This window comes from Triticum dicoccoides, chromosome 7B, assembly GCF_002162155.2.
Source record: "Triticum dicoccoides isolate Atlit2015 ecotype Zavitan chromosome 7B, WEW_v2.0, whole genome shotgun sequence".
In the NCBI taxonomy this organism is placed as follows: domain Eukaryota; kingdom Viridiplantae; phylum Streptophyta; class Magnoliopsida; order Poales; family Poaceae; genus Triticum; species Triticum dicoccoides.
The window spans coordinates 479,100,873-479,126,061 of NC_041393.1; the positions used below are offsets into that span (position 1 = coordinate 479,100,873).

General features: G+C 46.3%; 1 pseudogene; it reads left to right on the top strand.

Moving 5' to 3' along the window:
• Nucleotides 1-21,382: 21,382 nt before the first annotated feature.
• LOC119339017 lies at nt 21,383-24,097 on the top strand (annotated as a pseudogene).
• Nucleotides 24,098-25,189: the final 1,092 nt, after the last annotated feature.

Consider the following 25,189-nt stretch of genomic DNA (forward strand, 5'->3'; position numbering starts at 1 on the left):
GGAAGTAGCGCCTTGGTGTTTATCTTAGGGGCGTGTGCGGCCTAGAGCTACTGGCGCCCGATCTGGAGGTCGACCGGGATTAAAGGGATGGCTTGGGGGCGCTGCCAAGCACGGCGGTGGTGTGAGGGCGATGGGAGGGCGGGGCGGCAGAGGCACGGGTCTGGGCCGATGGTCGCTGGCGGTTCGAGAAAAATCGTTAACTGTGACTGGAGGGAGGTAGACGAAGGCCATTTGCCTGTTCCTTATAGATCGGACAGTTCATTTAAAAAATCAACTGACCTATTTATTTTCAGTCGACTGTTATCTTAGATATGACCACATGTGGTGGTGTGCTGGAGGAGTACCTACATTTCCTGTGCTCATATATTACAAAATCATAGGGAGTAGAATCTAATTTTGTTTGCCATGCAATGTTGTAGAGCTATCATATGTCTCCTGTCATTTATTTTTCAGCCACCTACTATCTGCTACTTTTACAGTGCACTAGTTCTGCACACACTTCACCCATACTCTCACTATTGTGTTTTTATGCAAGGGTATTTTAGAGTCTACCGAAAGCGGAGCAAAAAAGAAAAGAGACAAGTCGTGCCAGCTTTCTACGCGGCTAGGCGCGGCACATTACAGCGCTTTAAAGGGTGCAGTGTCAGCAGATGGAGACGGTAAACGTTTCTCTGGAGTTGATGACCTCGCTCGCAATGAACCACCATCCCAGGTGCTTGCTTTAACGTCATGGTGTCATATGTGGTTGCATGTTCCATATGGTGTCTATCTTGTATTCGAAAGGCCGAAGTCGGTCTTTATTAAGATAAGGAAAGATATTTTTTACATGAACCACCATCCCGTGAGCACCAGAAGACAAATAGCTAGTCAGGGCACTGGCCGAGCCAGTGACAAGCCCAGCAAAGGCAGGCATCACCTGGAAGCCAACTAAAATCCGCAATGGTGGCGAAGCAGCCCGCCTCCCACCAGGCTCTCAGGTCCTAGATGATCATGTTCACCACTCCAGCCGGATGTCTAGATTGTATTGCTTCCAATTTGGTTAAATTGCATCTGCTTAGCTTACACATTATACCTTTGAATATGACATGCCTTTCTATTTTTGGTACATACTAGTACATTTGTGTATTAACCATGTTCTTACATCAAACTAATGTTCTTGTGTATCCCCCATCAATCACTTATGACGAGGCAGGCAGGCAAGGGGACTACTCCTGATTTAAAGAATGCAGCGTCAGCCTCCCGACATGATTCTCAAGAAACAGAAATGCTAGATGAAGATAGTGAACGTAGCTCTGTAGTTGGTTACAACATTTCTCCTACACTAGCATCGTAGGTGCTTGCTCTAACTTGGCAGCGTGATATGTGGTTGCATGTTGCATATGGTGTCTAGATTGTAATTCTTCCAATCTGGTTAAACTGCATGTGCTAGTCTGCTTAGCTTATACTCCTGTAAATGTGACATTATACCTGTTAATGTGACATGCCTTCCTGTATTTAGTACATAGTACATCTACCTATTAAGCATGTCCTTACATAAAATTATTGTTTTTTTGTATCCCGCATCAATCAATACGACGATACACCTTTAGTATATGCAGTGCGATATTAGTTGCATCTTTCATATGATTTATAGCATGCGCTACTTCTAATTTGTTGAAATTCCATTTATGATGGGACGCTTTTAACTTGGCAGAGTCATATTGGTTGCATCTTTCATGTGGTGTCTAGCTTCCATTACTTCTTATTTGCTGGAATGGTTTCTGCTTAGTTTACACAAACAGTTGTGAACATGCCATGTCGTCCTGTTTTCCGTACATATTCCATCCTGGTATCATGTGTTTGCCTTACATCAAAGTAGTGATTGTCAGTATCATGCATGAATGAGTTTTGAAGAGAGAATTTTATTGCTTTTTCTTGTCGGTTTTACTTGACAATTCAAAATCAATAAAGCGGAAGGAAGTTAGCAAGGCAACGGATAAAGGTGCCCCTTCCAAATGGAGGGCCTCTACAGTTTCTACTCCTCCACGCCCCCAAAATGATTTCCAAGACAACACATGCATAGACACTCAACTAAGCTGTGTTTATGATGAGCACGTCTCCCCTAGTGCAGCATCACTGGTGCTCCCTCTAACTTGGCACTGTTATATGTGGTTGCATGTTATGTGTGATGTCTAGCTTGTATTGCTTCTAATTTTGTTGAATTCCATCTGCTTACTTTACACATTATACTTGAATAAGACACGTGTTCCTGTTTCTAGAACATACAGTATCTGTCTATCACACCATGTTCTTACATCAAACTACTAATGTTGTGTAACCTGCAACAATCACTTATCATAAGACATGTTTGACTTCGGAGTGTGATATAGGTTACATCTCACATTATTTTCTAGCTTGTACTACTAATTTGTTAAAATGGCACTTATGACGAGACAGTTTTAACTTGGTAGAGTGATATTCGTTGCATCTTTCATATGGTGTCTAGCTTTCATTGCTTCTAATTTGTTGAAATGCCTTCTCCTTAGTTTACACATCATAAGCTGTGAATATGCAATGGCACTAATGACGAGAGACCTCTAACATGGTAGTGTGATGTTGTTTGCATCTTGCATATGATTAATTTCTTGTACTGCTTCACATTTGTTTAAACGCCATTTATGCTGAGACACTGTTAACTTGGCAGAGTGATATTTGTAGCATCTTTCATATGGTGTCTACCTTCCATTGCATTGCTTCTAATTTGGTGAAATGTCTTCTTCTTAGTTTACACATCATAGTTCTGGTTATCTCTTCCATCCTGTTTTTCATACATATTACATCCTCCTATCATGTGGTTGTCTAACATCAAAGTTCGGTTCGTCTGCATCACGCATCAATTTGTTCTGAAGAACTAAATTGTTATTTGTTTTTCTTGTCGGTTTGACTTAACATGGCACAGAGAAAGAGGAAGAAACACAGAATGGCAGGGAATGAGAAGCGGATGAATCCTGCAGATTCTGCTGGTACTGATGTTGCAATAGAAGGTGAAAGTCCAGCGGAAAATTCTACAAACACAACATCCCATGCTACACGAGCTGCAAAAAAGCCAAACAGAAACAAATAGTTGCCACCAAACAAGCAGAGGCAACCCTAGTTCTTGCAACACCTACCACAGTACTACCAGCTGCACGACTTACTCGTGCGTCAACTAAGCTAGAAGCACGTTCCCAAGCTCCCTTGCCACCTCACACTACTTCCCAAGCACTATTGACACAAGACGAGTTGGCAATATCAGATGAACCTTGTGAGCTTCAACAACAAGAAGGTAGTTGCTGGAGTCAAGTTACAGTTGCATGCTTCTTTATATGTAGTCTCACAGTTTGATGTACACTAACACTTCATATGTTCGTTGTTGGACTAGCAACTAGGCGCAAGAGGAAACAAACATTAGGGATAATGCTCGATAGGTTAACTAAATCTAGAGGAGGAAGAATGGAGATCTGTTTTGAGGCAGGTTTAAAAAGGCCACGTGATGCTACATAGTCAGCCAAGTTAGTATCAGAGGCAACGGTTGTCGTTAGGTGTCATGTATGTATCCTCCCAACATGGATTCAGTACAGGAATGACAAAGATGAAACCCAGTTCAACACCTTCCTCGACCATTTATCTGTAAGTATGGTTATGTATGGAAACTAGTAATATCGTCTTGCTCTGTCCCATACTTTCTAGGTTGCTGATAATGAGACTCCCACAATTTTCAATAGATGAGGTTCAAGTTGGATAGCCAAGATGATGCAACCAGACAAACTTGCACCCATGTTTTCAAGTCTGCTCTGCGACAGTATCGGTATAACTTGAGGAAAACTCACTTGAAGGCAAGGCTAAAAGTGAACTTTCCCAAACATCTCCAGTGGAAAATATATCGGATGAAGACTGGAGGGGCCTTGTTAAACACTGGTCTGATCCGAAGTATCAGGTACATTATATATATGTGGTCAGATCACATGTTGAAGTCCTATTTACGCATGTGCCACACAAATCTATCTTCTTGTAGGTGAACTGTTCAAAGAACAAGGCCAACCGTATGAAAGTGAAATTCCAACAGACGACAGGATCTTGTAGCTATATTGCACACTGCGAGGCTCTTGTAATTAGCTACTGTTTCACTCTTTTCATTGTACTCCCTCCGTCCGGAAATACTCGTCGGAGAAATGCATAAAAATAGATGTATCTAAAACTAAAATACATCTAGATACATCCATTCCTCCAACAAATATTTCCGGACGAAGGGAGTACCATATTATCAGATCTATATTGACTTGTTTGAAATGCAGAGGAAAGCCCGCAAGGACCAAAAAGTACCTGAACCAAATGTTGTGGAAATCTTCAAGGACTGTCACACCAGCAAGAAGAAGGGCATGACTACACCAGTCAAAGCCTCTATTGTAAGTCCTTAATCCTCATGCCTTTTAACTACTACTTACTCTGACTTGTGCCTTGAACTGCATGGTTTGCAGCCAATGTCTATTAGTCTTTTCAATTTTATACACAATTGTCTTAGCGTATCATTGCACCTTACAAGGTTTAAAAGAGAGGAGTGATGTTCCTTTGATCTTGACCCATAATCTAGTTATGTGCTGGACTTGCCCACACAATGTTACAATTGTCTGTTTGTCTGTTCTTAGTTGTTTTGTGATATGAATGATGTCATACTATGCTTACCGTATTATAAACTTCGTCTCTTTATCCTTAGCCGTCAATACAATGTGAAGAAATAGACAATACATTAGCGATGGTACATGGTCATATGTTTGGAACCTGGTTTTATTATGTACTTTGCAATAAAATACAACTAATATTTTAGATGGGTTCACCAGAATAAGTTCTGTATATAGACCAAAGCTATTTTTTTGGTTTTGCTGCCTCCTTAATATCTTCTGTTCTGGTACTACTAATGTAAAACCTCAACTTTTCAGCGAGCTATGGAAAAAATGGTGGAACCACCACCTTCTGAAGGTGGAGAGGCAACTATAACCGCAGTGTCAGCTCTTGTTGCAGTGGGTCAGTACATGTCCACTGACAGTGCCAAAAGCACGTTCCTGCGTAATACTGGGTTGGTTGTTAAGGCATCGTCCAAACTGCCTCATCATGAAGATATGCAAGCTCAAAGCAATGTTGTATCTGCGCTCCAGACACAAGTCCATTCCCTAACAGAGGCCCTTTGTGAAACAAGGAGAAACATTGCTCAATGTCGTCAAGATATGCATGGTTTTGAAACCAGACTATCAGACATTTGCTATGTTGTTCAGGAGCCTAGGGGAAATGAAGGCAAGGGTTATGGAGCTCCATCGGACAATACAACATGAAAACGTAATAGTCGGGTCAAATGAACCGAGCTTCTGAACTTCTGGTGGTGCATTTATCTGCTAGACTGTTAAGTTTTATGCCAACCTTCCTTTTGTTATATAGTTGTAATTTATTTTGGTGCGATACAAAATTTATTCTTAACGTGCAGCCACCGGCTGAAGAAAACAACAAGACATTTTTGTATGGTGTAGGGTGTTCCCTATATTTGCACTGATGGCGATCTTTGATGCCGAGTGGATGTAATCTGTGCAATCGCCTTAATAGCCTAGCGTTAGTTTCGGCCTTATTTATTTCCTAGTCTTCTTTTTCCCTGGTTTGCTAGTGGCCGCAACTACCATGGGCCATATACAGGCCATAGTATCCATGGGTCTCCTACGGGCCGTCGATAAATGGGCATGTAATTGGTGGGCCTCGGGCCGTCGATAAATGGGCCTGTAATCGGTGGGCCTCGGGCCATCGGTGTCACATCCCTGGTCCTGTTATGCACTAGGCTAGACCTCATGTGTGCATCATGTTTAACTTTTGAATGAACTTGAAATGGGGATTGCTCAAACCCTAGCATTAAAGGAATTCACTAGGTTCACCTAAAATACTTTCAAGTAAGTCCAAATGGCTTTCAAAAATGTTCATGATTTTTGACAAAGGTGAAAAACCTCTACCAAAAATGATGCCAATATTCTTGGGCCATTATGGATTTTTGAATAATCCATATTGTATTTGAATTGGGGCATTTAAATACTATTAATATTTTTAAATGCTCCAACAATTCTGAAAATAGTTAAGGGCCTCTGTAATAATTCATTTAATGGCCACAATTATTTGCAGGATTTATTAAAATGATTTGGGCTATAAACTAAATCAGAAACAAAACTACAGAAATAGAAAAGAGAAACAAAATAGAAAAAAAGGGGAGAGAGGCTTACCTGGGCCACTTACCTGCCTGGCCCAGCTTCTCCCGCGGCCAGCCCAGCCCATCTACCTCGCTGCTCGTCGTCTTCCTCTGCCAGTAGGCAGAGGCGAGGCGTGGCGCGCGCCCGAGAGCCCCGGCCACCTCCTGCTTCGCGCTGGAGGCCGCCCTTCGTCCTAATTCGCGCCACGACGACGCCCCGTGTCCCCTCTCTCTTTTCCCTCACTCGCTGCATCCCCTCTCCCTCCTCTGTCTCTCTCCCTCGCTCATCCCCGGACGCACCGAGACCGCCGACGAGCACCACCGGAGCCACCAGCATCCCCACGCCCAGCCAGTTAGGCCACGAGCTCCGCCTTGGATCCGGGAAGCTCTACCACGACGCACGCGACGCCGGGTGCCCTGAAGCCACGCCATCACCGCCATCTTCATCGCCACGGCCGGCGATTGCCGCCGTTCGATTCGCAGCACCGAAGACGCCCCCGAGCTCGCTGACCACCTCATCGGTCTCCCTGTGAGCTCCTGCTGCCTCCTCTTTGCTCGCCCCCTCTGTTCCGTCCCCTAGCCCCATCTTCCGACCACGGCTGAGCTTGCCGCCGCCGTGCCTTGTCGTTGCCGTGGCCAGGGCCATCCCAGCGTGCGCCTGAGCGCGTCACCATGTTCGCCGCCCTCCCAGGAGCCCGCAGCGCCCTTCGGTCTCTCCTCTAGTGCTCTATAGCGCCACCCCAGGATTGCCCGAGCTGCTGCCACCGCCAAACCTCGTCGCCGACCACTTTTCCGGCCACCCCAGCACCTATCACCGCCACCACTAGATGCGCGCCACTGCGCGCATTTGAATGCAACAAACCACGGCCGAAACGATGCCATGTGGCTCGTTTCCGAGCCCTCCGCCGCGTCTGGACTCGCCGGCGGCTAAACGCCGGCGACCGCTGACCCGATGACCGGCGTGGGTTGACCCACTGCCCGGTTTGACCCCCCCCCCTCTCTCTCACTGACCGGCGGGACCCCCCCCTGTGTCCATGACATGTGGGGCCGGCCTGTTAATTAGGCTAGGATTAGTATTAACTAAATATTAGTTAGTTTAATAGACACTGACAATGGGCCCCAGGCCGCTAACTAAATTAGATTAGTTAGGTTAGTCACTGACGGATGGGACCCACAGGTCAGGATTGACCTGGACCAGCCCGTTGACTCTGCTGACGTCACAGTGACGTGGTGCTGACGCCATAATCATTTCTGGATTTAATATTAATCAGGAAATTCCAGAAATGCCTAAAACTTCTAAAATTCATAGAAATTCAACCGTAACTCCAAATTAAATAATTTATATATGAAAAATTATCAGAAAAATTCAAGGAATCCATCTGTACCATTTTCATGCATGTTAGAACAACTTATAGCTGCTGTATAGCACAAATCAATTAAATGGCATTTAAATAATCACATATGGAGTTTGAATTTGAATCTTGTATTCAAACCAACCCCATTTAACTTGTTGCTAGATGCATTAGCCCAAAACACATTCATTTTGCCATGTCATGATCATGCATCATATTGTGCATTGCATTGATTGTGTTCCCTTCTGTGTTGCCGGTATTTGTCCCCTCTCGATAGACGTGATACCGATGAGGTGATCGTTGACACTGATGGAGACTCAATGTTATCTTCAGAAGTGCCAGGCAAGCAAAACCCCCTTGTTCATTCCGATACAATCCTACTCTCTCGCTCCTGCTCTCTTTTACTGCATTAGGACAACATCGATTCATCTGTTACTTGTTGCGGTAGCTGAACCCCTTTATCCTTTGCATGACCTGTCATTGCCACAGTAAATAGATGAAACCCACTAGCATGAGTAGGAGTTGTTTGAGCCCTGTTGTGCCTACTCATTCATGCTTGTTTGTCATGCCTACTACTGCTTAGAGTTGAGTCAGGTCTGATTCATCGGGGATGAATCAGAGGCGTGTGAACATGTCCTGCTGTGTGTGAGCTAAGTGTGAGAACACGATTTGGTAAAGGTAGCGGTGAGAGGCCATGTAGGAGTACATGGTGGGTTGTCTCATTGCAGCCATCCTCAGGAACTGAGTTCTGTGTTTGTGATCCATGATTCAGCTACTACCACGCATTGGGCCCGAAACCAATGGACCCTCTCGGCTTCTTAATCACCCTTGTCCTCTGTCCAGGAGTTGCAAGTAGTTTCTGGTGTTTGTAGTATGCTGGAGGCCGTGCGCAGCGCTGACCGTAGGGGTGGGCTGTGATGCGGTAGGCACGTGGCCGGGTAAACCGGGCGCCCGTTTGGTGTCACGGAACCCTGTACACATCGTTTGGGGCTGTGAGCGAAACTCTGGCCGGATCTCCTCATGGATGGAACCCGAATAGGCGATAAACCTGGGCTAGAGACTTAGGTGATTAGGTAGGTCGTGGCCGACACCCACGTTGGGCTTCCGCTTGAAGGTTTCCGAGTACATGTCGTGTAAACGGCGGTAAGTGGTGAGAGCGTGTGTGAAGAAGTACACCCCTGCAGGGTTAATATGATCTATTCGAATAGCCGTGTCCGCGGAAAAGGACTTCTGGGTTGCTTATATCAGTTCATAGACAAGTGAAAGTGGATACTCTAAAATACGCAAGATAAGCGTGAGTGCTATGGATGGCGTTCTCGTAGGGAGACGAGAGCGGATCCATAGTGGTGTATTGATATGGTGAATATGTGGACTCGTGTGCGCCACCTCAAAAGAGTTGCTTGCAGTCGTAGTTTAGGATAGCCACCGAGTCAAAGCTGGCTTGCTGCAGTTAAACCCCACCATCCCCTTTGTTGATAATGATGCATATGTAGATAGTTCTGATGTAAGTCTTGCTGGGTACATTTGTACTCACGTTTGCCTATTTTATGTTTTTGCAGAGAGACTTAGGTCTCACTAGTAGTTCCGCGTGGACTTCGACGTTTAGCTTGTTACCTCAGCTACGATCTTGTGCCCCGACAGGATCTGGTAGATAGTCAGGCTTCTCAGCCTTTTTCATTTCTAGATGTCTGTACTCAGACATGATAGCTTCCGCTTGTGCTTTGACTTGTATGCTCTGAATGTTGGGTCATGAGACCCATGTTTGTAATATCTCGCTCCTCGGAGCCTATTGAATATTTACTTGTGTCGTAGAGTCATGTTGTGATGCCATGTTGTATTTGCACATATCGAGCATATTGTGTGTATGTTATTGAAATGCTTGGTATGTGTGGGATCTGGCTATCTAGTTGTTTATCCTTAGTAGCCTCTCTTACCGGGAAATGTCTCCTAGTGTTTCCACTGAGCCATGGTAGCTTGCTGCTGCTCCGGAACACTTAGGCTGGCCGGCATGTGTCCTTCTTTGTTCCTGTGTCTGTCCCTTCGGGGAAATGTCACGCGATGAATACCGGAGTCCTGTTAGCCTGCTACAGCCCGGTTCACCGGAGTCCTGCTAGCCCAGTGCTACAGCCTGGATTCGCTCGCTGATGACCGACACGTTCGATGCTGGGTCATGGATGCCTGTCCCTGTAAGTCTGTGCCACTTTGGGTTTACGACTAGCCATGTCAGCCCGGGCTCCTTATCATATGGATGCTAGCGACACTATCATATACGTGTGCCAAAAGACGCAAACGGTCCCGGGCAAAGGTAAGGCGACACCCGTGAGAATACCGTGCGTGAGGCCGCAAAGTGATATGAGGTGTTACATGCTAGATCGATGTGACATTGAGTCGGGGTCCTGGCAGCGTTGGTATCAGAGCTTGACTGCCTGTAGGTTACCAAGCCAAACTGGTCGAAGTTGAGTCTAGAAATTCTTTAGTTATATAAGGGAATTGATTGTGGGATGGAACGTAAGGCTCTTTTTACTCCTTTTACCTCATGCCCTTCTGATCTGAGTCATCTTATCTTTCCTACGGGGTTAAGAAACTAGGCTTTCTCTTCTTTCTATCAGGATCACGTATTACTAGTCCGTAGACCTATAAGATTGTTGGATTTAAGTCTTAGTTCGGTTCCTGCTACTTCCGTATGTTAATTGTTGATCTCGGAACCTTGATATTGTGCTTCTGAGTGGTTATGCCACCATTTTTGTGAATGTCTCAAATCTTTTCTGAGCATTTACAGCCGTTATGCTGTCCGAGTCATCCCAGGTTTCTAAGTAGTCTGATGCATTTGCAAATCCTTTCTTCCCGTTTCAATGTTCCCATGGGCCAGATTAACCACACTAATCAGTGAGTTGAGGTACTTCGTTACCTTGACATATATGTTGGAGATATTATTATGGCCCTAGGTGTTTAGGGAGTCACCTAGTAATCTAGCAATGTTTTGTGATCGCAGTGTGATGATTCTGGCTTTTATCCTCGAAAGCATCCCGTGATGCCACTTAGTAGTAGGTATTCTACTCCTTGGGCTTTGAACCCGAGATTCACTCTACTTACTTCATGTTGATAGTGTTTTCTAGTTCCTTCAGGATATTAGTAACCTTTGCGATAGTCCTTGAAGTCCGTGGTATCTTCTTCTTCCAAATACCATGAACTACTTATGGCAGAAGTTCCTCGTTGAACTGAAATATCACACCAGGATTATTCTTGAGGAGTTCTCCATTCATAAATCGTGACTCTGCCAGTTCTACCTTTCTGCATGGGTTATCCGGAAGAAATATGTTGAACTTGGTTCGACATACTAATCTATGCATCCACAACTCAGAAAATTATATGTTCCTTTGAGATGTTCTCTTTAGTTGCATTCTGACCCTCGTCTATCAATTGATAGTCAAGAGTATGCGTGCATTCGTTCGTCGATGCCTATTACCCTTGTGGTCCGTCAAGCCATTCTGTCCTGAATGACTTGGAGAAACAAACTCCAGTACCTCATCCATATCTAGGATTGGGTCAAAGTAGTTGTATTCCGCAGATCAAATGCCAATCCAGCTTTTGGTTCTGTTCTACCTTGGAGTATTACCCCCCCTTATGTCAGAATTGTCATGAGAACTGCACCAACTCTCATGAATTTTGACATAGTGATACTTCTCGCCATCCTTTTTCATTCCTCGGTTCCGTGTTGTTGTAACCGGAATGCCGACAAGTGAATCGTGGTGTGTGAAATCAATACTCCCAGCAACCTCGTTGCTTGGTAGTTAAATGGACAATAACCTCATTCTTAACGTGCTGATTATTGAGTCATCATTCTAAGATTGATCGTGCTACCTAGTCCTTATTCCTGGTGCACTTTTCAATCAATGAGTTAGGATCTTGTCAAGTCCTCACTCATTTGATCATATCGTCTTGCCCTCAAAAGCGAGATTGTTCTCGAGCTTAGTAACATACCGGTGGTTTGTGATTTTCCGAAGATCTTCTCGGAAGTATTACCAGGTTGTCACCTGACCGCTATGTTGAGCTCATGATCAAGTTGGTTTTCTTATAAACCACCCTTTCTCCAAGAATCTGTGTTAGATATCCCTGAGCTAGTTGGTTAAGCTAGACAACAACCTGGAGAGTTGGAAGATAAAAGCTTGCCTGACTTAGTTCGTTCCAAAAGGATATCCTTGTGTAGTGTGTGTTGAAGAAAGATGATATCTTCGTCGATTGGTCCCTGTGATCAGTTGCTGGACCTATTGTCTTATCAATCCTTTGATTTGAGTGTGGGCTATCGTCAAATCAAATCAGTACCAACGATGTTCGTAATGTTGTCTTATTCGTGGTTGATCCCTCGAGCATACACCATTACATCTTTGGTCTGACCAATGCTATCACCGTGTTCACTTAACTATGGAATTCCTTTTAAAAGGAAACCCGGATGAATTGTTGTTGAGCCCATTGACAACATCTTTATCTCCTCCATGATTTTGTTGGACAATAAGTTAGTGTTGGAAACTTTTGAAGCATTTGTTCATGCTAGCTCATGAAGCATATGTTCGGATGTAAGAAGTGACTTCCTCTAGTTCATGTGCATTTGATGCAAGTTGCCGCCGTGGACTCGAGAAAGTCAATGTTGTTTCCTTTGGAATCATCCCAAATCAGTCATGCACACGTGCGAAGAATTCTGTGGTTTGAAGACTTGCAACCTTCAATCTATATGTACCCCTAGCACACCAAGCCACTGATTGATTTGTTCAAGGAGAAGGAGTTCCTTCATAAGAGCTAATCCGGACTTATGTAAGGACTTCGATACCCTCGTTGATGGTTCCCAACCTGAACCCGGTAGCGTTTTATTGTAAGACTACCATGTGGGCATGCTGGTCTGGGACAACGTGTTCACATGTTTGTAGCAGAACCAGCTCATGTTTTGGAGCTTGCTATCGTAGTTCATTTCCCGAGAATCTCGCAACGTCATCTCGTCGAATTGTGTTGCAAACTTTCATTTTCCCCCTGGACTCGATGAGCCTGGAATATCCTGACACCAACCAGATCTGAGTCTCAGGCAGATATGATGGTTGGAATATTTCCCAAGAACTATAATATTGGTCCCTCGATAACCGGTAAAGTGGATGTCGTGGCCAACACACCCAGCCGGAAGACCTATTATTGTAGTATCTTGTTTGAGGAAGTTGGCCACCTCCCCATAAGGATTTCGTAGGATTTACCTCCGTAACTGTTCCTTATGGATTCTATTGCTCCCGAAGTCCGACCTTTACTTGATGTTCTAGTTATCAAACCATATCTATGAATGGGTTACACTAGCACGTCAAGGAGAACATTAGAAGCGGAGTGCTAAATGTCTCTCGGTCCATCATCCAGATTTTGTTTCCTTGGCCTCGCTAGGGTGAAATCTGAGTTGATGTTATCTTCCTATGCGTCTGCATCGTCCATCGTTGTTCATCATGGTGGTATGTTGTGTTGCCAGGATCCTTGACACGGATGTTGGTAAAACCTTGATGATTATGGAAATGCTCAAGTTCTTGAGAGCACGCACAAGCGCTACGTGTTACCATCTGCTCTAACTGGATTCCTCTCAGTTTCCTCGGTTATGCTATAACCATTCCAATAGTGGGATAACTCTCTATTGTTGAGCCTCTCCCCAGTTACTAGAATCATTCCTAGCATTTGCATTTTGTTCCCAGCTTGCACCGCCAATGTGCCATTCTACCATGGGTCTCTTCCATTTCCGGTGGTAAGCAAGTTCATCCATTACGTTGTCTTCAACAAGGTAATCCACATCATCCAAGTCCAAGTATGCCATTCTACCGACCCCGCCAATCGATTGCTGTGATTTGCCTTAGGCTGATATAGAGAGTCTCAATGATCTCTATATCAAAGGTAATTCTTTTTGCCACTTAAGATAATAATCTATGAATCACCCTTCTCCAGGATGTTTCGTTATGGTATCATGGCAATTCTACTCCTCGCTACGTTGACAACCGATCACCACATTCTTAAGTCTGGAGTTGTTGTCTACCTAGTGAACCTTTGTCATCTGCTTCACCCCATTCCTATGGATGTGTGCTTCGTCTCTCAGCTCGAGAGAGGTTGCTATGTCTCATTCCGTGAGTTAATCTTGAGTTGTTCGATCTTCGAGAAGATCGACCCTTCTAGAGTCTCCTTCTTCTCTCCATGTCATGTTGGCAGGATTTCTCAGAGCAAGACTTCGAGACATCGATGGTGAACGAATCAACATTCAATTGAAGTGCAACCTGGATCGTGAAGATTGTGCTAGTTTGCGTTTCCCCTTCACCCTACCCTACGCTTGAATCTCGAGACGAGATTCTTGTTTAGTGGGGGTGAGTTGTCACATCCCTGGTCCTGTTATGCACTAGGCTAGACCTCATGTGTGCATCATGTTTAACTTTTGAATGAACTTGAAATGGGGATTGCTCAAACCCTAGCATTAAAGGAATTCACTAGGTTCACCTAAAATGCTTTCAAGTAAGTCCAAATGGCTTTCAAAAATGTTCATGATTTTTGACAAAGGTGAAAAACCTCTACCAAAAATGATGCCAATATTCTTGGGCCATTATGGATTTTTGAATAATCCATATTGTATTTGAATTGGGGCATTTAAATACTATTAATATTTTTAAATGCTCCAACAATTCTGAAAATAGTTAAGGGCCTCTGTAATAATTCATTTAATGGCCACAATTATTTGCAGGATTTATTAAAACGATTTGGGCTATAAACTAAATCAGAAACAAAACTACAGAAATACAAAAGAGAAACAAAATAGAAAAAAAGGGGAGAGAGGCTTACCTGGGCCACTTACCTGCCTGGCCCAGCTTCTCCCGCGGCCAGCCCAGCCCATCTACCTCGCCGCTCGTCGTCTTCCTCTACCAGTAGGCAGAGGCGAGGCGTGGCGCGCGCCCGAGAGCCCCGGCCACCTCCTGCTTCGCGCTGGAGGCCGCCCTTCGTCCTAATTCGCGCCACGACGACGCCCCGTGTCCCCTCTCTCTTTTCCCTCACTCGCTGCATCCCCTCTCCCTCCTCTGTCTCTCTCCCTCGCTCATCCCCGGACGCACCGAGACCGCCGACGAGCACCACCGGAGCCACCAGCATCCCCACGCCCAGCCAGTTAGGCCACGAGCTCCGCCTTGGATCCGGGAAGCTCTACCACGACGCACGCGACGCCGGGTGCCCTGAAGCCACGCCATCACCGCCATCTTCATCGCCACGGCCAGCGATCGTCGCCGTTCGATTCGCAGCACCGAAGACGCCCCCGAGCTCGCTGACCACCTCATCGGTCTCCCTGTGAGCTCCTGCTGCCTCCTCTTTGCTCGCCCCCTCTGTTCCGTCCCCTAGCCCCATCTTCCGACCACGGCCGAGCTTGCCGCCGCCGTGCCTTGTCGTTGCCGTGGCCAGGGCCATCCCAGCGTGCGCCTGAGCGCGTCACCATGTTCGCCGCCCTCCCAGGAGCCCGCAGCGCCCTTCGGTCTCTCCTCTAGTGCTCTATAGCGCCACCCCAGGATTGCCCGAGCTGCTGCCGCCGCCAAACCTCGTCGCCGACCACTTTTCCGGCCACCCCAGCACCTATCACCACCACCACTAGATGCGCGCCACTGCGCGCGTTCGAATGCAACAAACCACGGCCGAAACGATGCCATGTGGCTCGTTTCCGAGCCCTCCGCCGCGTCTGGACTCGTCGGCGGCTAAACGCCGGCGACCGCTGACCCGATGACCGGCGTGGGTTGACCCACTGCCCGGTTTGACCCCCCCCTCTCTCTCACTGACCGGCGGGACCCCCCCTGTGTCCATGACATGTGGGGCCGGCCTGTTAATTAGGCTAGGATTAGTATTAACTAAATATTAGTTAGTTTAATAGACACTGACAATGGGCCCCAGGCCGCTAACTAAATTAGATTAGTTAGGTTAGTCACTGACGGATGGGACCCACAGGTCAGGATTGACCTGGACCAGCCCGTTGACTCTGCTGACGTCACAGTGATGTGGTGCTGACGCCATAATCATTTCTGGATTTAATATTAATCAGGAAATTCCAGAAATGCCTAAAACTTCTAAAATTCATAGAAATTCAACCGTAACTCCAAATTAAATAATTTATATATGAAAAATTATCAGAAAAATTCAAGGAATCCATCTGTACCATTTTCATGCATGTTAGAACAACTTATAGCTGCTGTATAGCACAAATCAATTAAATGGCATTTAAATAATCACATATGGAGTTTGAATTTGAATCTTGTATTCAAACCAACCCCATTTAACTTGTTGCTAGATGCATTAGCCCAAAACACATTCATTTTGCCATGTCATGATCATGCATCATATTGTGCATTGCATTGATTGTGTTCCCTTCTGTGTTGCCGGTATTTGTCCCCTCTCGATAGACGTGATACCGATGAGGTGATCGTTGACACTGATGAAGACTCAATGTTATCTTCAGAAGTGCCAGGCAAGCAAAACCCCCTTGTTCATTCCGATACAATCCTACTCTCTCGCTCCTGCTCTCTTTTACTGCATTAGGACAACATCGATTCATCTGTTACTTGCTGCGGTAGCTGAACCCCTTTATCCTTTGCATGACCTGTCATTGCCACAGTAAATAGATGAAACCCACTAGCATGAGTAGGAGTTGTTTGAGCCCTGTTGTGCCTACTCATTCATGCTTGTTTGTCATGCCTGCTACTGCTTAGAGTTGAGTTAGGTCCGATTCATCGGGGATGAATCAGAGGCGTGTGAACATGTCCTGTTGTGTGTGAGCTAAGTGTGAGAACACGATTTGGTAAAGGTAGCGGTGAGAGGCCATGTAGGAGTACATGGTGGGTTGTCTCATTGCAGCCATCCTCAGGAACTGAGTTCTGTGTTTGTGATCCATGATTCAGCTACTACCACACATTGGGCCCGAAACCAATGGACCCTCTCGGCTTCTTAATCACCCTTGTCCTCTGTCCAGGAGTTGCAAGTAGTTTCTGGTGTTTGTAGTATGCTGGAGGCCGTGCGCAGCGCTGACCGTAGGGGTGGGCTGTGATGCGGTAGGCACGTGGCCGGGTAAACCGAGCGCCCGTTTGGTGTCACGGAACCCTGTACACATCGTTTGGGGCTGTGAGCGAAACTCCGGCCGGATCTCCTCATGGATGGAACCCGAATAGGCGATAAACCTGGGCTAGAGACTTAGGTGATTAGGTAGGTCGTGGCCGACACCCACGTTGGGCTTCCGCTTGAAGGTTGCCGAGTACATGTCGTGTAAACGGCAGTAAGTGGTGAGAGCGTGTGTGAAGAAGTACACCCCTGCAGGGTTAATATGATCTATTCGAATAGCCGTGTCCGCGGAAAAGGACTTCTGGGTTGCTTATATCAGTTCATAGACAAGTGAAAGTGGATACTCTAAAATACGCAAGATAAGCGTGAGTGCTATGGATGGCGTTCTCGTAGGGAGACGGGAGCGGATCCATAGTGGTGTATTGATATGGTGAATATGTGGACTCGTGTGCGCCACCTCAAAAGAGTTGCTTGCAGTCGTAGTTTAGGATAGCCACCGAGTCAAAGCTGGCTTGCTGCAGTTAAACCCCACCATCCCCTTTGTTGATAATGATGCATATGTAGATAGTTCTGATGTAAGTCTTGCTGGGTACATTTGTACTCACGTTTGCCTATTTTATGTTTTTGCAGAGAGACTTAGGTCTCACTAGTAGTTCCGCGTGGACTTCGACGTTTAGCTTGTTACCTCAGCTACGATCTTGTGCCCCGACAGGATCTGGTAGATAGTCAGGCTTCTCAGCCTTTTTCATTTCTAGATGTCTGTACTCAGACATGATAGCTTCCGCTTGTGCTTTGACTTGTATGCTCTGAATGTTGGGTCATGAGACCCATGTTTGTAATATCTCGCTCCTCGGAGCCTATTAAATATTTACTTGTGTCGTAGAGTCATGTTGTGATGCCATGTTGTATTTGCACATATCGAGCATATTGTGTGTATGTTATTGAAATGCTTGGTATGTGTGGGATCTGGCTATCTAGTTGTTTATCCTTAGTAGCCTCTCTTACCGGGAAATGTCTCCTAGTGTTTCCACTGAGCCATGGTAGCTTGCTGCTGCTCCGGAACACTTAGGCTGGCCGGCATGTGTCCTTCTTTGTTCCTGTGTCTGTCCCTTCGGGGAAATGTCATGCGATGAATACCGGAGTCCTGTTAGCCCGCTACAGCCCGGTTCACCGGAGTCCTGCTAGCCCAGTGCTACAGCCTGGATTCGCTCGCTGATGACCGACACGTTCGATGTTGGGTCATGGATGCCTGTCCCTGTAAGTCTGTGCCACTTTGGGTTTACGACTAGCCATGTCAGCCCGGGCTCCTTATCATATGGATGCTAGCGACACTATCATATACGTGTGCCAAAAGACGCAAACGGTCCCGGGCAAAGGTAAGGCGACACCCGTGGGAATACCGTGCGTGAGGCCGCAAAGTGATATGAGGTGTTACATGCTAGATCGATGTGACATTGAGTCGGGGTCCTGACAATCGGATAAATGGGTCTACATGGGCCGTAATCGGGCGTAATTGGTACCGGCCCAGCATGGTAACGGGCCGTTAACAGGCCGCAGGACTGCAAAAGCTTAATTCTGTCAGAGGCATAACGGGTCGTTAATGGGCCAGAATATAGGATGGGCTGGCCAGAAACGGGCCGACTCTTGCCATGGGCCGAATTTGTCCCCTTAGGGTAACATGCCAGTAACGGGACGACTCTTGCCATGGGCCGAATTTGGCCCATTTGGGGAACATACCAGTAACGGGCCGACTCTTGCCATGGGCCGAATTTGGCCCATTAGGGGAACAGACCAGTAACGGGCCGGAAGTAATCGAGGGCCAAAAAGGAGCCCAAAAACGTATGGGCCGTCAATAGGCCGAAAGCTAACACGGGCTGGACACGGCCCATGTAAATCACGGGTCGTTAACAGGTACAAAAAAAATTACTGTTCATTGTGGGCTAGAGTCACCGTGGGCCTGTAAAGGGCCGAAAGATACGAAGGCCTCATATGGGCCGAAAGACGTCGTGGGCCATACATGGGCCGAAAGTGAAATGGGCTGGTGTTATATTCGACGGCCCACATGACGTTGTTGGGATGATTTCCTTTAGTGCCTAACGGGCCGTGAGTTAACGGGCCGTAAAATGGGCTATTTGCGAAGAGACCGTTAACAGGCTTTTCATGGGCCAGCCCGTTAACTTTTGACCAAGTCGAACGGGCTGGCTTTGTAAGCTAAATGGGCCAGTGGTGGGCCGTGGCACGTGTCGACATATCATGGGCGCCTATCTGACCCATTGACGAGCTGACACGTGTTTCGTCCGGCCAATAAGAATTTTACACGTGGAAATTTCCCATTGGTCGGGGCTGTTAACGGGTTATCGGATCCAAACCCCGACCCAATAGCTTAACGGCGTTCCATTACGATGGATGCCACGTGTCGGTCACCCTTGACGAAAGCACTTCTGTGACGCGCGATTTATCATCATGGAAGTGGACACTTCCGTGATGATAATTTTGGTAATGTCATGGAACACTTCTACGACAACACAGGTATGACTATCTTGATTCTGTCATAAAATCGTCATGGATGTACATGCATGATGGAAAACGCGACCTACTATGACAAACACGTATCATCACGAAAGTGTATTGTTTTTGTAGTTGTATGCCCTCTAGGATTGGAGGTGCAGAAGATACATGCATGCCCTAATAATTGCATCCTGTACGATGGTGCGTACGAGGATTTGAATGCATTCCCGGTATGCGGTGCATTGCGGTATAAGATCAGACGAGATGACCCTGGTGATGTTGATGGCGAGCGCCCCAGGAAGATGGTTCCTGCCAAGGTGATGTGGTATGCTCCTATAATACCACGGTTGAAACGCCTGTTCAAAAACAAAGAGCATGCCAAGTTGATGTGATGGCACAGAGAGGACTGTAAGAAAGACGGGAAGTTGAGAGCACCCGCTGACGGGTCGCAGTGGAGAAAAATCGAGAGAAAGTACTGGGAGGAGTTTGCAGGTGACGCAAGGAATGTATGGTTTGGTTTAAGCGCGGATGCCATTAATCCTTTTGGGGAGCAGAGTAGCAATCACAGCACCTGGCCCGTGACTCTATGTATCTATAACCTTCCTCCTTGGCTGTGCAGGAAGCGAAAGTTCATTATGATGCCAGTTCTCATCCAAGGACCTAAGCAACCCAGCAAAGATATTGATGTATACCTAAGGCCATTAGTTGAAGAACTTTTACAGCTGTGGATTGGAAATGGTGTACGTGTGTGGGATGAGCACAAATAGGAGAAATTTGACCTGCATGCGTTGCTATTTGTAACCATCAATGATTGGCCTCCTCTCAGTAACCTTTCAGGACAGACAAACAAGGGATACCACACATGCACGCACTGTTTAGATAACACCGAAAGTATATACCTAGACAAATGCAGGAAGAATGTGTACCTGGGGCATCGTCAATTTCTTCCGACCAGCCATCAATGTCGAAAGAAAGGCAAGCATTTCAAAGGCGAGGCAGATCACCGGAAGAAGCCCGCCATGCATACCGGTGATCACGTACTTGCTATGGTCAATCATTTAAAAGTAATCTTTGGAAAGGGTCCCGACGGACTATCTGTTCCGAATGACGCTGAGGGACGCGCACCCATGTGGAAGAAGAAATTTATATTTTGGGACCTACCCTACTGGAAAGACCTAGAGGTCCGCTCTTCAATCGAGGTGGTGCACGTGACGAAGAACCTTTGCGTGAACCTGCTAGGCTTTTTGGGCGTGTATGGGAAGACAAAAGATACAACGGAGGCACGGGAGGACCTGCAATGTTTGCACGAAAAAGACGGCATGCCTCCAAAGCAGTATGAAGGTCCTGCCAGCTACGCTCTTACCAAAGAAGAGAAGGAAATCTTCTTTGAATGCCTACTCAGTATGAAGGTCCCATCTGGCTACTCGTCGAATATAAAGGGAATAATAAATATGGCAGAGAAAAAGTTCCAAAACCTAAAGTCTCATGACTGCCACGTGATTATGACGCAACTGCTTCCGATTGCATTGAGGGGGCTTCTACCGGAAAATGTTCGATTAGCCATTGTGAAGCTATGTCCATTCCTCAATGCAATCTCTCAGAAGGTGATCGATCCAGAAATCCTACCAAGGTTAAGGAGTGATGTGGCGCAATGTCTTGTCAGTTTCGAGCTGGTGTTCCCACCATCCTTCTTCAATATCATGACGCACGTCCTAGTTCATCTAGTCAACGAGATTGTCATTCTGGGCCCTGTATTTCTACACAATATGTTCCCCTTTGAGAGGTTCATGGGAGTCCTAAACAAAAATGTCCGTAACCGTGCTAGGCCAGAAGGAAGCATCTCCATGAGACATCAAACAGAGGATGTCATTGGGTTTTGTGTTGACTTCATTCCTGACCTTAAGAAGATAGGTCTCCCTCAGTCGCGGTATGAGGGGAGACTGAGAGGAAAAGGCATGCTAGGAGAGTACGGGCACAGCGATGTGTTGACTAGTCCACATCGCTGTGTCCGTCCTCTCCCACGCGCCATTAGTGTGCCCAACATGTTGTCCTATAGCCTATAAATGAACACCACCCAGCGCAGGTAACATCAACTAGAACCAGCAACACCGGTCCAGACCCGCACTTGGTTAGTTGTTCAATTTTTGTTTGAAACAAGAGTTGTTCAATTGATTAGCAAGAGACCTTCGATAAGTTGGCAGAAATGGCGCGGTGGGCAGCTGTCGTGGCGTGTGCACTCGGGGTGGCGCTCCTGGGCATGCTGGCATTCTCAGTATCCAGGCAGTCACCAGCACCGCTGGCCGTCACGGATGGGGAAGGGGGCAACAGCAGGTTCACGTGCACGGACACCGAGAAGAAGCGGCCCGGGTGTACGGGTATCTGCCCCGACAGGTGCCCCCAAAGATGCATCGCGCTCTGCCCCTCCTGCCAGACATATTGCCGTATGTGTACATCCGTTAGGTCAAACTTTATCGCTGCCATCTATGAATTTCTCAGCCTTTGAGGTGCATTACTCCGTGCAGCTGACCAAGTGCAGCCAGTGCGGCCGGCGTTGTTCGTGTTCGGAGACGGGTCTTTGGACGTCGGCAACAACAACTACATAGAACCCAACGAGGTAGGAGACCCTTGGAGAGCCAATCACTCTTACTACGGCATAGACTTCCCCAAATCCGAGCCCACCGGAAGGTTCAGCAATGGATTCAACACGACTGACTTCATCGGTATGCTACTTTGACCCCATCGTGTTATTCTTATTTTTCATGATTTACTTACTCCTCAAGACATTAACATGACCAATTATGCACATGGTGGTCTACTTGTTCTAAACACTGACATGAAGCTTTTCTCAACCATTGTTTGCCAATAGTCTTTGATTTGATATATTCTTGTTTTCTCATGTATGGACTTAATTAGTTTGTTTTACTTTACCCATAGCAATTGAAAAACAATACTGAAAGATAACACCATATATGCTATCAGCTGCCAAGAAATGTAATTAAGATATGAAGTTCAATAAGCCAGTTATATGGGATAAAAATTCTATTATGGTTTGACAACTACTCCCTATCTATGTCGAAATACAGTGCATATTAATTTTCTCTGAAGTCTAACCTCGTAAAGTTTGACTATGTTTATAGGAAATTTTATCAGCGTCTACAATACCAAATCTATACTATTACATTCATTATGAAATATACTTTCATATTGTATACATTTGGTACTGTAAAATATTCCTATCTTTTACAAAATTTAGAATGTTGGACTTAAGAAAAATCTAATATGCACTATATTTTGGCATGGAGTGAGCACCAAATACCATCTCCATTTCAAATGACAAAGCGTATAACTTTTCTCATCTTATTTCATATGATAGGATACGCATGTGAATTTATCGATGTTTCTCCTTGTTCACTCTTGCTAATCGTAGATTTTACTCTTGTATTTGTATGCATATAAGCCTGGCTACTTTCTCTTTTATTTGTTTTGGTTTTATTAGCATTCTAAATTTTATGACAACTCAAAATATGCATTATAGTCTAAAATCAACAATCAGAACTTTATTTAGAATGAATGGAGATATCCTAGCTAATTTATCCGGTTTTTTCAAAGAACATTGGTCAATCGGTGGGTATATCGTCTCTGATTAATATGCAGCAAAGGCCATGGGATTCAAGATGAGCCCTCCTGCTTATATGTCTCTTAATAGTCCTGCAAAACTTGATGCCGGTTTCGGTAGAGTCAATTATGCTCCGCGACCGCTGGGATTTGGAGGGACAGCGTAAGTGGACACCTTCGTATATATGCATGCATGTGTATTTGAATTTACGTGCATATTTTTCAGGAATGCATGTACTTTTATTGTCTACTTATCTTCGGTTATTATAAGCCTTACATCGATAGGTAGGGTACTCTTTCAGGAATATGTAAGCACAAAATAATTTATATGCAATATATTTGGACAGACGACATACAAGGACCATTGCAACAACATCATAAGCTTTGTACGCATCAATTGTCGCAATCTAGAGTGTTTGATAGATTGAACTCCTAGCCTATTATTGCAAACAAGCTAGGGATAAGGGACCCTAAAAAAACTAGGAATAAGGGGTTGTTGGACATCAACTACAATTAATCACAAAATGATGTTTACAGGATGATGGACTGAACATCCCATTGATGGACCAAGTAAAGTACTTCACGGCCACGATAGAGAAGATGGAGGCCAACCGTAGCCGGCAAGAGTTGAGCAAGATGTTGTCCAACTCTCTCTTTCTCATCAGCGTCGGCGCTAGTGACCTATACTATATCTACAACATCATGACCAGATCGGAGCCGGATAACAGAACCGATGTCCCACACCTCTTATCCTCCTATGGGGACAACATTACGGCCTTGTACAACTTGGGCGCGAGGAAGTTCGTGATAATCAACCTCCCGACCTTGTGCACGCCAGTGGTGAGCCATACCTGTGACGACCCCATGACCAGCCTTCCCAAGGACTTCAACAATGGCATCAAGCCACTCATGGCCGGCCTCGCCTCCAGCCTTGATGGCCTCCGCTACTCCATCGCTGACTTCTACACCTTCTCAGATGTAGTCAGCGCAAATCCGTCGTCATATGTAAAATCCATTAATAATATCAAATATTCCTACAGGGCCACAAATTCATCAACTATATTTATGTTGTTTATGGCATGTTGATGGATGCACAGGATTTGTGAACACCGGGGCCTCATGCTGCGAAGGCCCATGTGCAACTAACTATAAGCCACCATGTGCCAACGGCATGGAGTATTGGTATTGGGACCAGGAGAACCCGACAGAGCAGGCCGCTCAGCTGGCCACAACAACATTTCTCAATGGCACAATGCAATTCACATCGCCAATGAACTTCGAGATGCCGTTGAACCAAAAGTGATGTATGTTTATGTTTTAAGTGTTGGGGAACGTAGCAGAAATTCAAAATTTTCTACGCATCACCAAGATCTATCTATGGAGAAACTAGCAACGAGAGAGAGGGGAGTGCATCTTCATACCCTTGAAGATCGCGATGCGGAAGCGTTACAAGAACGTGGTCAGTGGAGTTGTTCACGAAGCGATTCAGATCGCGGCCGAATCCGATCTTAGCACCGAAGAACGGTGCCTCCGCGTTCAACACACATGCAGCCCGGTGACGTCTCCCATGCCTTGATTCAGCAAGGAGAGAGGGAGAGGTTGGGGAAGACTCCGTCCAGCAGTAGCACGATGGTGTGGTGATGGTGGAGGAGCGCGGTACTCCAGTAGGGCTTCACCAAGCAGCGCAAGAGACGAGGAGGGAGAGGGGTAGGGCTGCGCCAAGAGGGAGATCAAATCATGTGTTGGGCAGCCCCCATACCTCAAGTATATATAGGGGGAGAGGAGGGTCTGCGCCCCCACCTAGGGTTCCCTTCCTAGGGGTGGCGGTAGCCCCCAGATCCCATCTGGGTGGCGGCCAAGGGGGGAGAGAGAGGGGGGCGCACCTAGGGTGGGCCTTAGGGCCCATCTGCCCCTAGGGTTTGCCCCTCTCCTCTTGAGGGCGCCTTGGGCCTTGGTGGGAGGCGCCCCAGCCCACCTAGGGGCTGGTCCCTTCCCACTATTGGCCCACGCAAGCCTATGGGGCTGGTGGCCCCTCCCGGTGGACCCCCGGACCCTTCCGGTGGCCCCGGTACATTAACGGTGATGCCCGGAACACTTCCGGTGGCCAAATCCTCACTTCCTATCACTGTTTAAAAAATCGTCCGAGTAGCCTATTAATCCCTAGTCGGCCATCGACCTTGTAAATTACATGTATTCGGCAATGTTATTCGGCACAGGGATTAATCGGCCGATTAATCATCTGACAACCGATTAATCCCCCGCAGACCGATTAATCACGTGACTCACAGGGGGCATACTGTAAAAGTAAAATATTAGACTCTCTCGTCTCTCTCAATCCTCACTCGTGGCTCATGTTAGGTTTGGCAGTACTTGTGCACCTTGTTATGTTATGCAA